The sequence below is a fragment of the Xiphophorus couchianus genome, chromosome 12 (assembly GCF_001444195.1).
Source record: "Xiphophorus couchianus chromosome 12, X_couchianus-1.0, whole genome shotgun sequence".
Classification (NCBI taxonomy): Eukaryota; Metazoa; Chordata; class Actinopteri; order Cyprinodontiformes; family Poeciliidae; genus Xiphophorus; species Xiphophorus couchianus.
The window spans coordinates 2543276-2555368 of NC_040239.1; the positions used below are offsets into that span (position 1 = coordinate 2543276).

At 38.5% G+C, this 12093-nt stretch overlaps 1 protein-coding gene across 1 annotated transcript in view; it reads left to right on the forward strand.

The window, feature by feature from the left end:
• The first annotated feature begins 276 nt into the window (after window positions 1-276).
• The window catches only part of kank1a (KN motif and ankyrin repeat domains 1a), a 49982-nt gene continuing 38165 nt past the window's right edge, over window positions 277-12093 (forward strand). The window contains exon 1 of the mRNA XM_028033566.1: window positions 277-613. The gene's annotated coding sequence lies outside the window, so the exon portion shown is untranslated. The remainder of the gene's footprint in view (window positions 614-12093) is intronic.

Genomic DNA, 12093 nt, shown 5'->3' on the forward strand with positions numbered 1-12093 from the left:
GGTGGCCTTGTTGCCAGGTAATCGAAAGTAGTGAAAAGTCATTTTCTTTGGTTTGTTCAATTCAATTGTGTTTTTGTTTCACAAAATGTATTACATTGTCTGTTAAACAACAATATCTCGCACAGGAGTTAAGTTAGCTTAAACATTACAAGTTATCGAAAGAAACGCATCACTTGGTTGACGCGGAGTTATTTAGCAGTTAAACCGGGGGGATAGTGAATAGTCCACTGAAGCTCTTCATTACTTCATGGCCCAGTCAGTAAAAGTAGGCCATGCTGTCGACAGGTAAGCTACACCTGCGTTACTGACTGACTGACCTTCATTACGCCCATCGTACTCAGCCGAGCGGCCACTGCGCATGAGCGTGGCTCACCTCGCTTCTGAGCCGACCGACCCACCGACCGGAGCGGACAGTACAAAGAAGCTGCTGGTTCTGCTGCAGACGGGATCCAGACCCACCGGGATAAACTTTAACTTTAGTTCGGGTTTGTAGGAATTTATTGTTCCGTCCATTGAGGAGCTGGTGCTTAAAAACGGCCGGAGGAGTTAGCGAGGAGTTGAATTCAATCCGAAGAAGAAGAAGAGCAGCAGCCTGGGAGACACTTGGCGTCTGGTGAGTTGAAGTCGATTTATTTTGGTGAATGCATGTTAATTTTTGAAATTTAAGGCTGTGTTGTCGTGTTTTAGTCTGCGACTACTTTGGTTTAATTACATTAAAGTTCAATTTCTGGTCAAAGTGGTCGTGCTGCGAGCAGAGCAGACAATCTCATGAAGCGCTGCTGCGGGTTAAGCAGGATTATGTTTAAAGTCATATGGTGTTTGTCGCTGATTGAACAAATTATCCTGCAGGTGCCATGCAAATGTTTTCCAGGTACGGCTCAATGGGCTGGACTTTGAGCTGCAAAGGCAGGAAACTCGTCTTTACTCCTTGGAGAGACAAGTTTTTGGATTTTCTCTCTAGAGATGCACCGATCGGTTTTTTTTTCTGGTACCGATTTCCAGTCTAACCAACTAAAACCGATTCTGAAATTTTTTTTTTCTCCATTTTAATTATTTTGTAAAGATCACAACAAATGAAAGTGGCATGGATTTCTTGCAGTGTGTTAACATTTAGTTAATGCATGTATGGAGGGTGAAAAGGGACTAAATTTTTATAAATACACCTTTTAAATCATTCATTAAAAGTACCAACTAACACGTGTTTAAATAATGTGTTTAATGGACAGTTTATTAAATATGTCACTTAATCATTAAAATGCAAGCTCATAATAGCTAGTACAGATAATTAACTCGCCCATCAAAGTCGACTTTAACAGATGATTTTATGGTGACCCAGGAACTATGAAATATTTAAATGCATATTTTATTAATTATAATGGTTTCCATAAAGTACTAAAACATTTATTTATTTTATAGTACATTTAATCAATGATATATTTATGTAATTTTGCCCCTTCTGGCTTCCATAGAGGGCGTTTTAAACAGAAAAGTAGCTAAATTAATGGAACATTTTTATTTTTTAATTGTTTTTGGTTCTCGTACATTGAAATAAGCAAAAAATGTCAAACACCAACTAAATATGTAATTATTTGAGCTCTTTTTATGCCGAATAGCATAGTTTTTTAGTTCAACTTGAATTTTATTGCACAGTGAAATACCTTTACTATATGATACATATTTTGCCAATTTTAAACCAAAAATGTGTTCGCTTTGCATTGTTTCTTAAAGGAAACGTTTGTATGTAAATCCTGAATTTAAGGTATGAACAACTTTATGTACTTCTGTATGAAATCAGTTCATACTTATTTACTTAATTTTAAATCCAAGTGAAAATGAAGGAACTTAAATAAGTAGATCAAAGTCTTGTTTGTTGTTTTGTAGACTGAAAATGTTAAGTTTTTAGTTTTGATGCATCTTGTCATTTTGATCTCTGGCTTATTGATTCTCTGCTCTTAAGTACACAGAGGTTCTAATTTAATCAGCTTGGTAGTAACTAGTTACATTTACTCTATTACGTTTACTTGAGTATCCTTTTTGAAAAAATATATTTTTAGGATTATTCTACTATGCTGTACTTTTTACTTTTACTTCAGTAATTTTATGATGAATTATTTCTGCTCTTGTTTGAGTAAAAAAATTTTATTTTCTACCCACGGAGTGAAAAACGAACAAGTTTTAACCAAAAATCCACCAGACACACACCTGCAGTTTCTGTTAGTTTTTTATTATGGAAGCTGAGTTGGTAAAAATTACTTTTGCCTGATTTTGTTATTTTTTTGTTATGAATTATTTTCATTTTGCTGTTTTAAAATACCAAAATGTCCACTGGACTATATATTTTGGTCTGTGTGATGATGATGATGTAATTTTTAAATATTAAATGACTGATTAGTACTTGAGTAGATTTTTTTTTACCAAATACATTTTTACTCTTGAGTAATTTCTTGGACGGCTACTTTTTACTTTTACTTGAGTAAAAATATGTTGGAAGTAGTGGTACTCTTACTTATTACGTATAATTTGTGTTTTCTCTACCTCTAGTGATTTAATGTTAACATTTTTAATCCTGAATGTCTTAAAAACCACAATCAGTTCTCACCTGAATCCCAAAGAATGCCAAAGTTTCTTTTCTTTCAGCGCTCTCGTTTTCTCTGCCTCCTCCTCACATTCTTTGATACAGTGCAGTGATTGACCCTCGTACAAAAGCTCCTTTATGGGGCGCTGAAGGCGACTGTCATCGACTTTAAAATGTTGCACATGGCTGTAAAGGAAGCTGCGGCTGCTCGTCTCTCTGACAGCGGTTGTGACGCAGACCTTGATGGTGGTCTCCATTGTTCTGCTGGACCGCTGGGGTCAACCAAAGGGCTCCTCATCTCCTCTCCAGCTCAGAAGCTTTCCCACTTTTCTCCTTCAGGGATGATCCTCTGAATTGATATGGGAGCGGGGGAGAATATGCGCATTGTGAAAGCGGACTAAAGGAATTCTGCGGCTTTCAATGTGCCGCTGTTGGCATCTACCTGAACTCGATTCTCGACACCAGAGAATAAGAAGCGCAGATTTCCAGCAGAGCTTTTATCTCTGAGGCTTAAAGCATTCTTTCAGCATAAAAGTGGCTTTGGTTACTGAGCTGACATTTTGTTTGTTTTCATCATCCACTTCTGTTCTTGTGTTAAACTGATCCGCAGTCAAATTTGGGAAACAAAATCTTAACTTTATGAGTATTAATTTTTATTCTGAAAGCTGCAGTATGTAACTCTTAAAAAAAGTTTTTTGTGCAAGACAGAATATTGAGCTCCTCTGTCGTCTTCCAGAAACAACCAATCAGAGCCAGGAGGCGGGTCTTAGCGCTGTCAATCACCTCCTTGCTTTTTGCTACGCTGCAGCTAGCCTAGCCTGTTGTGAATGCTAAGGCTAGTTGGCATGGCCACCAATGATAACGGATAAATTGTTTTTCCTGTAATGGTAAATTGTTTCTCTGCCATTAGTACATTTAGCAGTGAGTTTATCAGGATGATCGACAGCGCTGAGACCCTCCTCCTGTCTCTGATTGGTTGTTTTTGGGCATTTATTCAGACTAGCTCAGGGAGGAGGTGGAGCTCGATCTTTTCACATAACAAACTGTCACAACATGGACACATTTTTAACAAATATGTAAAACCAAATGTTTTATACAAAAGTTACATGCTGCAGCTTTAAAAGGATGAATTTCCCTCAAGGACCTGCAGAGTAAATGATAAAAACATTTAGATCAGGGGTGTCAAACTGCAGTCCTGGAGGGCCGCTGTCCTGCAACTTTTACATGTGCCTCTGCTGCAGCACCTGAACAGAATAATTAGGTCATTAAGGCTCTGGAGATCTGATCTACACCAGGAGGAGGTAATGAAGCCATTTCATTCCAGTGTTTTGTACCTGTGGTACATTTAAACCTGCAGGACAGCGGCCCTACAGGACTGGAGTTTGACACCTGTGCTTTAGATCATATGTCCTGGGGGCCAAATCTGGCCCACCATCACTTTTTATGTGGCCCCTCTAGACTCCAGAAGGCTGCATAACTAGAACCTTCAAGATCACGGTTCTGTTCTCAAATATTATTTTATCAAATCAAAGCAGTTTTGTACCTGTACACTGCCAAATTACACCAATCAGTTCCTCCAGTTTTTTTGCGGAAATTCACTCGAAATCAATAAATTCCCACATTTTTCATGAGTTTATTGCACATTTTCTACAAAAATGGTCAAAAACATTGGGTTTAAGTGATGCTAACTCCCACCTGTAGGTGGCAGTATGTCTGTCAGTTTAATGATTTTTATCAATACTTTCTGCAACAACTGACCCAAAATAAAACTGAGCTTCACAGCCTGCTTTAGATGATCAAATCACATGTTGGATTTTGAAGTTTGAGAGATGTTTCACTATTTTTGTTTTTAGCATTCATCGTGTCTATAGTGGAACTAGTTCAGGGCCAAATGTTGCGCTTTGGTTGAGCCTGGCGTCGGTGTTTGCTTCAGGCTTGGCGGCGTTTTGAGTCGACCTCTCCAGCCGACATATGGCCGCCTCTCTTTTCTCACTTCAGTGAGACGACCCTCCTGTCCACAACTTCAAAGCCGAGTCTCCCCCTCCTCCCATCGCCTCCCTGTGATTAGTCTCCCATTCCTCCGGTTTCTGGTTTGGACTAAATGACTTCCCTCCTCACAGCTCCTGTTCCTTTGCTTTTCTCGCTCGTTTTAGAGTTTTTAAAGAATCATCTCTGCTAAATTGCTTCTAATTTTAGTCTCTGGGTTTGCTTTGTAATCCCAGTTTTGGTTGAACATCTGCTCATACCTCTACCATATTTTTGCTCTTGTTGCATATTTTTGTGCTGAAAATTCTATTTTTGCCATTTCGTGCAGCTTAAGCATGTGTTTCTTGCAACCTTGTATTTCTCCCCACTGGAAGCACACTCACTGGTTTGACTGGAGGTGAAGGGAGTTGTTGCAGCTGCTTTGGTTTGAAAGTGTGGGATGAAAACCCACATGAGCCTCGAGGACTGCCCTGTTATTACACGATCGTGTTAGAAGTTAGCCCACAAATATAAAATGTTGCTGTTTGGACCAGCATCAAATAGGAAATGGCACTAAGTAGCTTCTGGGCTTGAACTGTAAAGAACCTCTGATATCAGAGTATGCACAAAGCAGATTTAAAATGGAGAACTTGCTGGATTCAACAAAAAAAAAGAGAAGTCAAGCTTGTGGAAATCCAACTAAGAGATTTCCAGTAACCTGGGACAGCTGCCAGCGCGGCACCACACTGTTCGCTAATTCGAAAGGAAGTCATTACTGGGGCGATCAAAGCTCTGCTGAACTGTTTACAAAATCTCTTGAGTCAGTTTTTTTTCTGGACTTAGAAGCTTAGCAGAATCACACCAGCACAACGTATGAATTAGAAGAATCTGTTAAGTGGATTTGTCTTTAATTACAAACTTCATGCAGGCTCCTTAATCTGAAGCTGCGATCAGACATGATTGCAACCAATCAGCAATGTGGCACATGAGCTAAGTTTAGCCCTTTGTTTGGGTTGTAAAATGCTGTTGGTTCTCCTCACGAAATTGTTTTACTTTTTGTTTTACTTGATCGTTGATTGTTTGCAACTGATATGCATTTTAAGTTTAGAATAATTCACTAAAACCACAAAAAATGTGAAGAATAGCTCATTATAAGAATTGTTGAATAATTATCTAAATGTTTCATTAGTTTATTGAAAGTGGAAATGAATACAAAAATATTTTTTAAATATAAAATTAATTTTGACCCTGATGTCCGATTGGTTGCTTCCATAGAGACCTTTACATCTGATTGGCTGCTTTTATAGAGACCCTGATGTCTGATTGGTTGCTTCAAACAACAAGTCAGGACAACTTCTTCTAAGTTAGCAATGACGGGGAAGTTGATATTTTCACTGGAAGTGTGAAAATAATTTAAATAAATTCTTTTTCGGATGAGCAATTCCAGCGTCTGTATCTGTAGTTTGGTCTGAAGTTGCTAATAAGTTCGCCAGAGAGAGCTAGTTGGCGTTCGCTAGTGGGTGGAGCTAATGCTGATCCTGTGACCTGTGGCAGCTTCCTCCATGTTGTTAAAGTTAAATTGTGAAATAGAGGCTGGAGTTGCTCACCTGGAGTTTGTAGCAATTAAATTACAACAATGTATGGAAGTTATTTCCACACTTCCAGTGAAAATATAAACCTCAGAGTCTTAGCAAACTTGGAGAAATTGTCTCGATTTACTGTTTGATGCAGCCAATCAGACGTCAGCGTCGGCCCTAAGCCCGCCCACTGAGTTTGATGGGTGAAGTTGACAGTTTAATTTAATTCATGATGCATATGATTATATATTTATTAAATTATCTCTACTGTTTAAAAAAAAAACGACATCTAAATAATTCAGAGGTTACTTATTTATTATCTGATTAATTCCTGAGTGCTGCAGTTTGCGTGAGGAGGAAAACTGTTGCGGTGAACATGAATGAGTCGAGGGAATCGCTCTCTGCGGCTCGGATTAACCCCGCTTAAACCTTGAAGTGTGTTTCAAAAAGATGTTTTGTTTCCTGGTATGTTAATCTCTTTTCTTTCAGTAATTCTTTCTCTTAGTGGTTGTGCTTTCTTCTTTTCCCTCTATAATAAGGACGATTATCACGGTTCACTGAAATTTGAATTGTCAACTTCTTTGGAGGATCATTGATCTTGGCAATTTTTGATTTATTTATTATTAGACCAACTATGAAAATGACTGTAGTGAATGTTATGCTTTCACTTACATTGGAGTCAAGGAAATACAGAAATAGACTCTAGGTGGTGCTAGAGTATCTGCCCTTTGTTCTACGGAGAAAAAAAAGTGCCCTTCTGAGATTTTTAAAGTTTTTTTAAATAAATTGTAGCACAAGTTATTTTTTGCAATTAAAGGCTGGTTGCGATTTACCGTTTTCATCAATCTATAATATTTTTTTTTTGTTAATCCTAAGAATTTCATAAAATGTACAAAAGTGCATACTTGTTTTGAGATTTTTAATGTTTTTTGTTCACTAATGCATATTGGTGTCATCTTTTGCAATCAGCAGATGTTGGAAAGTAGGGGTAGATTAAAAATTTCATGACAATATTTTTGCCATTTAGGCCTGTCACAATAAAAAATTTGCTGGACGATAAATTGTGGAAGAAGTTATTGCGATAAACGATTGTTATTGTTTTGAGACCATTTTCAAAGTAATATAATGGTAATGGCGTAATAGTGCAAGAACACATTCTCAAAAATTAGCATTAAATTCTAATAAACATTTAACACTGGAACTGGAAAACATCTAAATATCCAAAATAAATGAACAAAACAAACAAAGTTAAGTATGAAGTCTCTGTAAACAAAATTGTCCTTCAAAAAAGCCAGTTGAAACCAAAACACCAGACTGAAGACTTTATCATCCACATTTTGGTAGAAAGAAAACAATAATAAATCATGAAAATGGAAATTTTTGAACTTGTCTTAATTTTTCATGCTGTTAATTGATTCACTGCTTATGGCGACAGGCCTGTCGCTATTCTGATAACGATGAAACTGACAATAAAAAGTATTTACTGCTACTATTTTAGGTGACTGTATGGTTACATACAGTTAGTAAAAACTAACAATCCCAGCAATATGGACAGTCTTGATTAATTGGAATTTATTGTAATAATCGTAAATCAACATTCATATTATGATAAATTTATCATGATAAACGATACGATAAATCTAGGCTTCAAATGGATTAAATTGTTGTGTGTTTTGTTTGGACAATCTCTTCCAATGAAAGATGAGGACAAAGGGTTTTTTTGTTTGTTTTTTTTTTGAGTGCGTGTAAATTGGCTGTCTTGATTAAATTGTGTTGGAGGTGCAGTCAAAAATCCGTTGCCCTTATTTTCTACTTGAGCACCTGCCCCAAAAATGTGTGTGCACGCCTCTGGTTGGAGTGAAGGTAATTACCCGCTGGAAACACGACTTAATGCTGGATGAGGCTTGATGGGACGGATTGTTTTGACATTTTCAAGAGAATGGGAGGAGTGGAAGAAAAACCTGTGGTCAAACAGGGAGCTGAAAGGTGCTCAATTATCTACTTCACACAGATTTCAGGCGGAGACCTTAGACTCTCCCAAGTCTGGGGTTTGACTGTGTTTACATTTGTTACAAATTACAAGCATAATTATTTAAGGGAGGTGCTAAAAGAAAGCCAAAAAATTACGAACAAAAATCCAAATGACATATCTTTTGGTGCTACAGTAGAAATATTTGCAAGAAATGTAACAATATTTGCGCTTATGTATGACGGTAAATGCAGTGTTTGACCGTATTTTTGAACAAATTTCAGTAAACTCAGAGTTACTCCCAAAAAATGCAGGAATCTGTTTCTGTGTGAATTTTCACGATCGCAGAATTGTGGAAACTGGAGGGACTGGCTGGGCATCAGAGCGATTTGGTTTTGGGGCGCCACATGGCTCTTTGGCCTTGGTCCTGTTCATCTACTGTCGATTAAAGGCCACAGAAACCTCTAATAAATCCCTCTGGAGGTTCAGGCATGTGCTGCACATGTGTTAACCAGAAAATACCACAAAGTTATGGACGAAACAAACCAGCTAAACATTCCCCCCCGTATCTTTTCTAAACAGCAGCTGGCATGCACTGTGTGTCAGTTTATGGAAACATCTCATTTGTCACTATTTCCTCACAAATATGGCTGTGCGTTTCAGGCATGCTGTCTGAAATGTAACTGTTTTTAAACAGGAATCCAGCTTGTTTCCTGCGGGTCAAACAGAATGAGGCCAGTGCAGAGTGAACTTGGTGCTGAAATGATGGTGATAATCCTCCAGGTATGCAGGCATGCACAGACTTTGCTTGTCAAGTTTAGGCATTGCACAGAACGGCTCGGCGTCTCTCAGGCCAAACTCTGCAGTCTGTTTTAGGAGAGCTAACCAGCTGCAGACCCCTGGCTGTAGCTTATTCAGGTAAATTTCTAGAGTCGTCTTTCAACATTTCCAAACCTTCAACCACATGTAACTCATAAAATCTTCTCTTGGTGTGCCAGTTTTTTTCCACATTGTTTACTTTGTGAGGTGTAAATTGCAGCACACCTATGTAGGGCCATAATTACTGTGTGTGATGATTCTTGGTGATTTATGGGGCATGAAGTTGTAACTTGGTGTCCTTAGAGCTCCGTAAACACAAAGTCTGTGTCACTTTCAAAACAAACAGCTTTTGGGAGTTTTCACACCTCATAGTCCGGTGGATTGGGTTTGATTGGGCACCAAAGTTGAAACATTTGTTACATTTTCAACTGGTGTGGTTCACTTTCACACTGCACTGTTAAATGAACCAAAATCTTTAAGTAACCTGTTCCCCTCCTCACCTGTGGGGGCGCTGCATCAAGAACAACCGAAGGAAACGACACAAAAACGCCTGAAGACTCTGAGCACAACTTTCTTCTTCACAAAAACAAAAATGGAGTAGAGTCAGATTTTAGTGGTTGTAGGATTTCTCTTTTCAAAACACAAGCCATTTTTCCCACTAGTACTGGATTCGTGTTTGTTTTGGTTTTATTAACCCAGAATGCCTTGCGTTGTAGTCCTCTTCCTGCTTTTGCAGCGGTCTCTGGTCCGCTTATGGTTCTCATGCATCGAAACCACGCCGGAGTTCATTTCAACCGAGTCAGGACTTCAGAGTTCACTTTTTTGATCCGCATCAGTTTGATTATCTGTTCACAACCAACCGCAGTCCACAAACTTTTTTCTGATATGGGAGACTTTCACACGAGAAGCACCAATCAGCTCCCCAAACGCAGGAAGCTGTAACATTGTAACCAATAGGAAAATTCATCTGCAGTAGCAACTGTTTAACCCAAAGAGGGCAGCACTGAGTCGGTAGTTGGCCAGAAATTGCAGAGTTAAAAAACAAAAACGCAAAATTACCAACTTTAAATGCCAATTGAATTTATCTGTTAAAAAAATGATTTGGGTTTTAGTTACTCTTTAAATTATGACTTTTAGTTAATTTTTTCCTTTTTTATCCATGAAAAGCTCATTAATACAGTCATATTGGAGCTGTGTCATCTGTGCTCTGCACTGTTTACGGCGCAGAAAGCCTCAGAGCCGTGTGGCCCATAGTTACCCGCCTCCTCATGTTACAGCCTCCCTCTGTTGCACGCTCGTATCGTCAGGTTACTGCGTGTTTCTGTGAGGTTCGTGTCAGGAAGCGCTCCGGCGTCCCCCACGTTAATCCCTCGTCCCTCACTGCGTTACCAGTCAGAGTTGGACGCAGACTCAAAGCCTTGAGCTCTTCACACCTGAGGGAGGTGAGTCTGAATTGTTTTAGGCAATTATTTTTTTTACCAAAGATGTCCTTTAGGTTAATGTTCTAGATGGCCCATCAATGAGACCAATTATACCAATACTCTATTTTTAACTGAATGTTTCATGAATGCATATAAATCATGTTTTTAGCTTAATAACCTGACAGGGTTCTAGTTGGAGTTTAACAAGGTATCAAGTTGCAATAGAAGTGCAGGAAATAATGCAATTGTAAAGTAGTGTTTGGATGCAAGAAGTGGTAGGATATATCTGATTTATTATGCATTCATGATCTACATCTATATAGCATACTAAGGCAGTTAAAGCTGGTATTTTTTTCAGTGTCATTAGCTGCGTTTTCATTACAAATGTGTGCAAAACCTTGTCAATAATCCACTAACGTTGAAAAAACTATTTTGCAATTGCGGTATTTCCATTAAATAAGAAGCTTACAACAACCTTCTAGACAGAAAAAAGAGAAGGTGGAAAAAAGGTCAAATTCTGTCAAAAAACTCAGCAATTCAAGCTGCTTGGTGTTAAAATAGGTGTAGTAATTGTTTTTAGGTGGAGTCTCAAGTATTTGTTGATTTTAGATATTCGTGGTCCCTAAAACGTCCCACTTTTTAAAGTTTTAGGACGCAAAATAATTTCAAAAATTGAACAGAATTCTTTTACTGCTGACTGAATAATAAAAAAAGGGTTTATTTCTTGATCTTTGTTGAATTGCACCTAAAATGTATCAAACCCTGACTTTAAAACCTGAATGTGTACCAAGCTGTGGTTTTGTCCATCAGTTCTCCCGTAGTCCTGCTTGCCTGCATGTGATCAACAAACGTAGACCAGCTGCGCTTTGCCGTCTCTGGCGCTGATTTACTTTAATGTGGGAGCTGCAGAGTGAGGAAGTCATTCTGCTCACATTTGACATCCTAGTGGAAGTAATTAACTGGATATCTGGAACAACAAACTTTGGAAAGGATTGCTGCCATCTGTTAAAGACATCAAACGGGTCACAACAGAACCAACAAGACACGCTCCACTGCAGATCTCTATGCCACAACGTTGGACTTCCAGTGAAATTTTGTGACTTTTTCTTATAATTAAGCATCTGAAGGCCACAGCTGGTTCAGTTATTAGAGGTTTACCAAAAAATTGATTTATATTTACTATTATTTAGAATCAATTTAAAATGTCCCAAAATCGATTTGAAATCAAACCCTCTGGCGGCCATTTTGTAACTACAAGGGCGTTTGACGTCGCCACACACACGGTACTTCCAGAAAACACCAAGACAAAGGGGAAAGTATGAAACCCCTTTCATGTTATTGTTTATATCCTGAAATGTTGTGAATGCGCCCAACGCTGGAGGGCAAAACGACGATTGTTTCACTTGCCATCGGTAGCCGCGCTGCTGCAGTTCTGTTAAAATGAAACCTGGAGATGTAGGTTCAGTGCAGTTCGCCACTGGGACAAATATTGATGAAAAAACATAGAAATCACTCGTATTCTGTTTTTTTTTTCTTGCTCTTTGTGTAGGCTATGCTACATTGCCATAGCAACTAACAACAACACTGCTAATGTATCAGGATTCAGCACCAAAAACACAGAACAAAACAGGGTTAAGGTTTCATGTTTTTTCCTTGATGTTTATTTTGCGATTATTAATAAGTGACAGATTCGGCTGTAGCTAATCTATGGGGGGGCAAATAAAAATCTGCTTAGGGCCCCAAGAAGGCTTGGACCGGCCCTGGGGA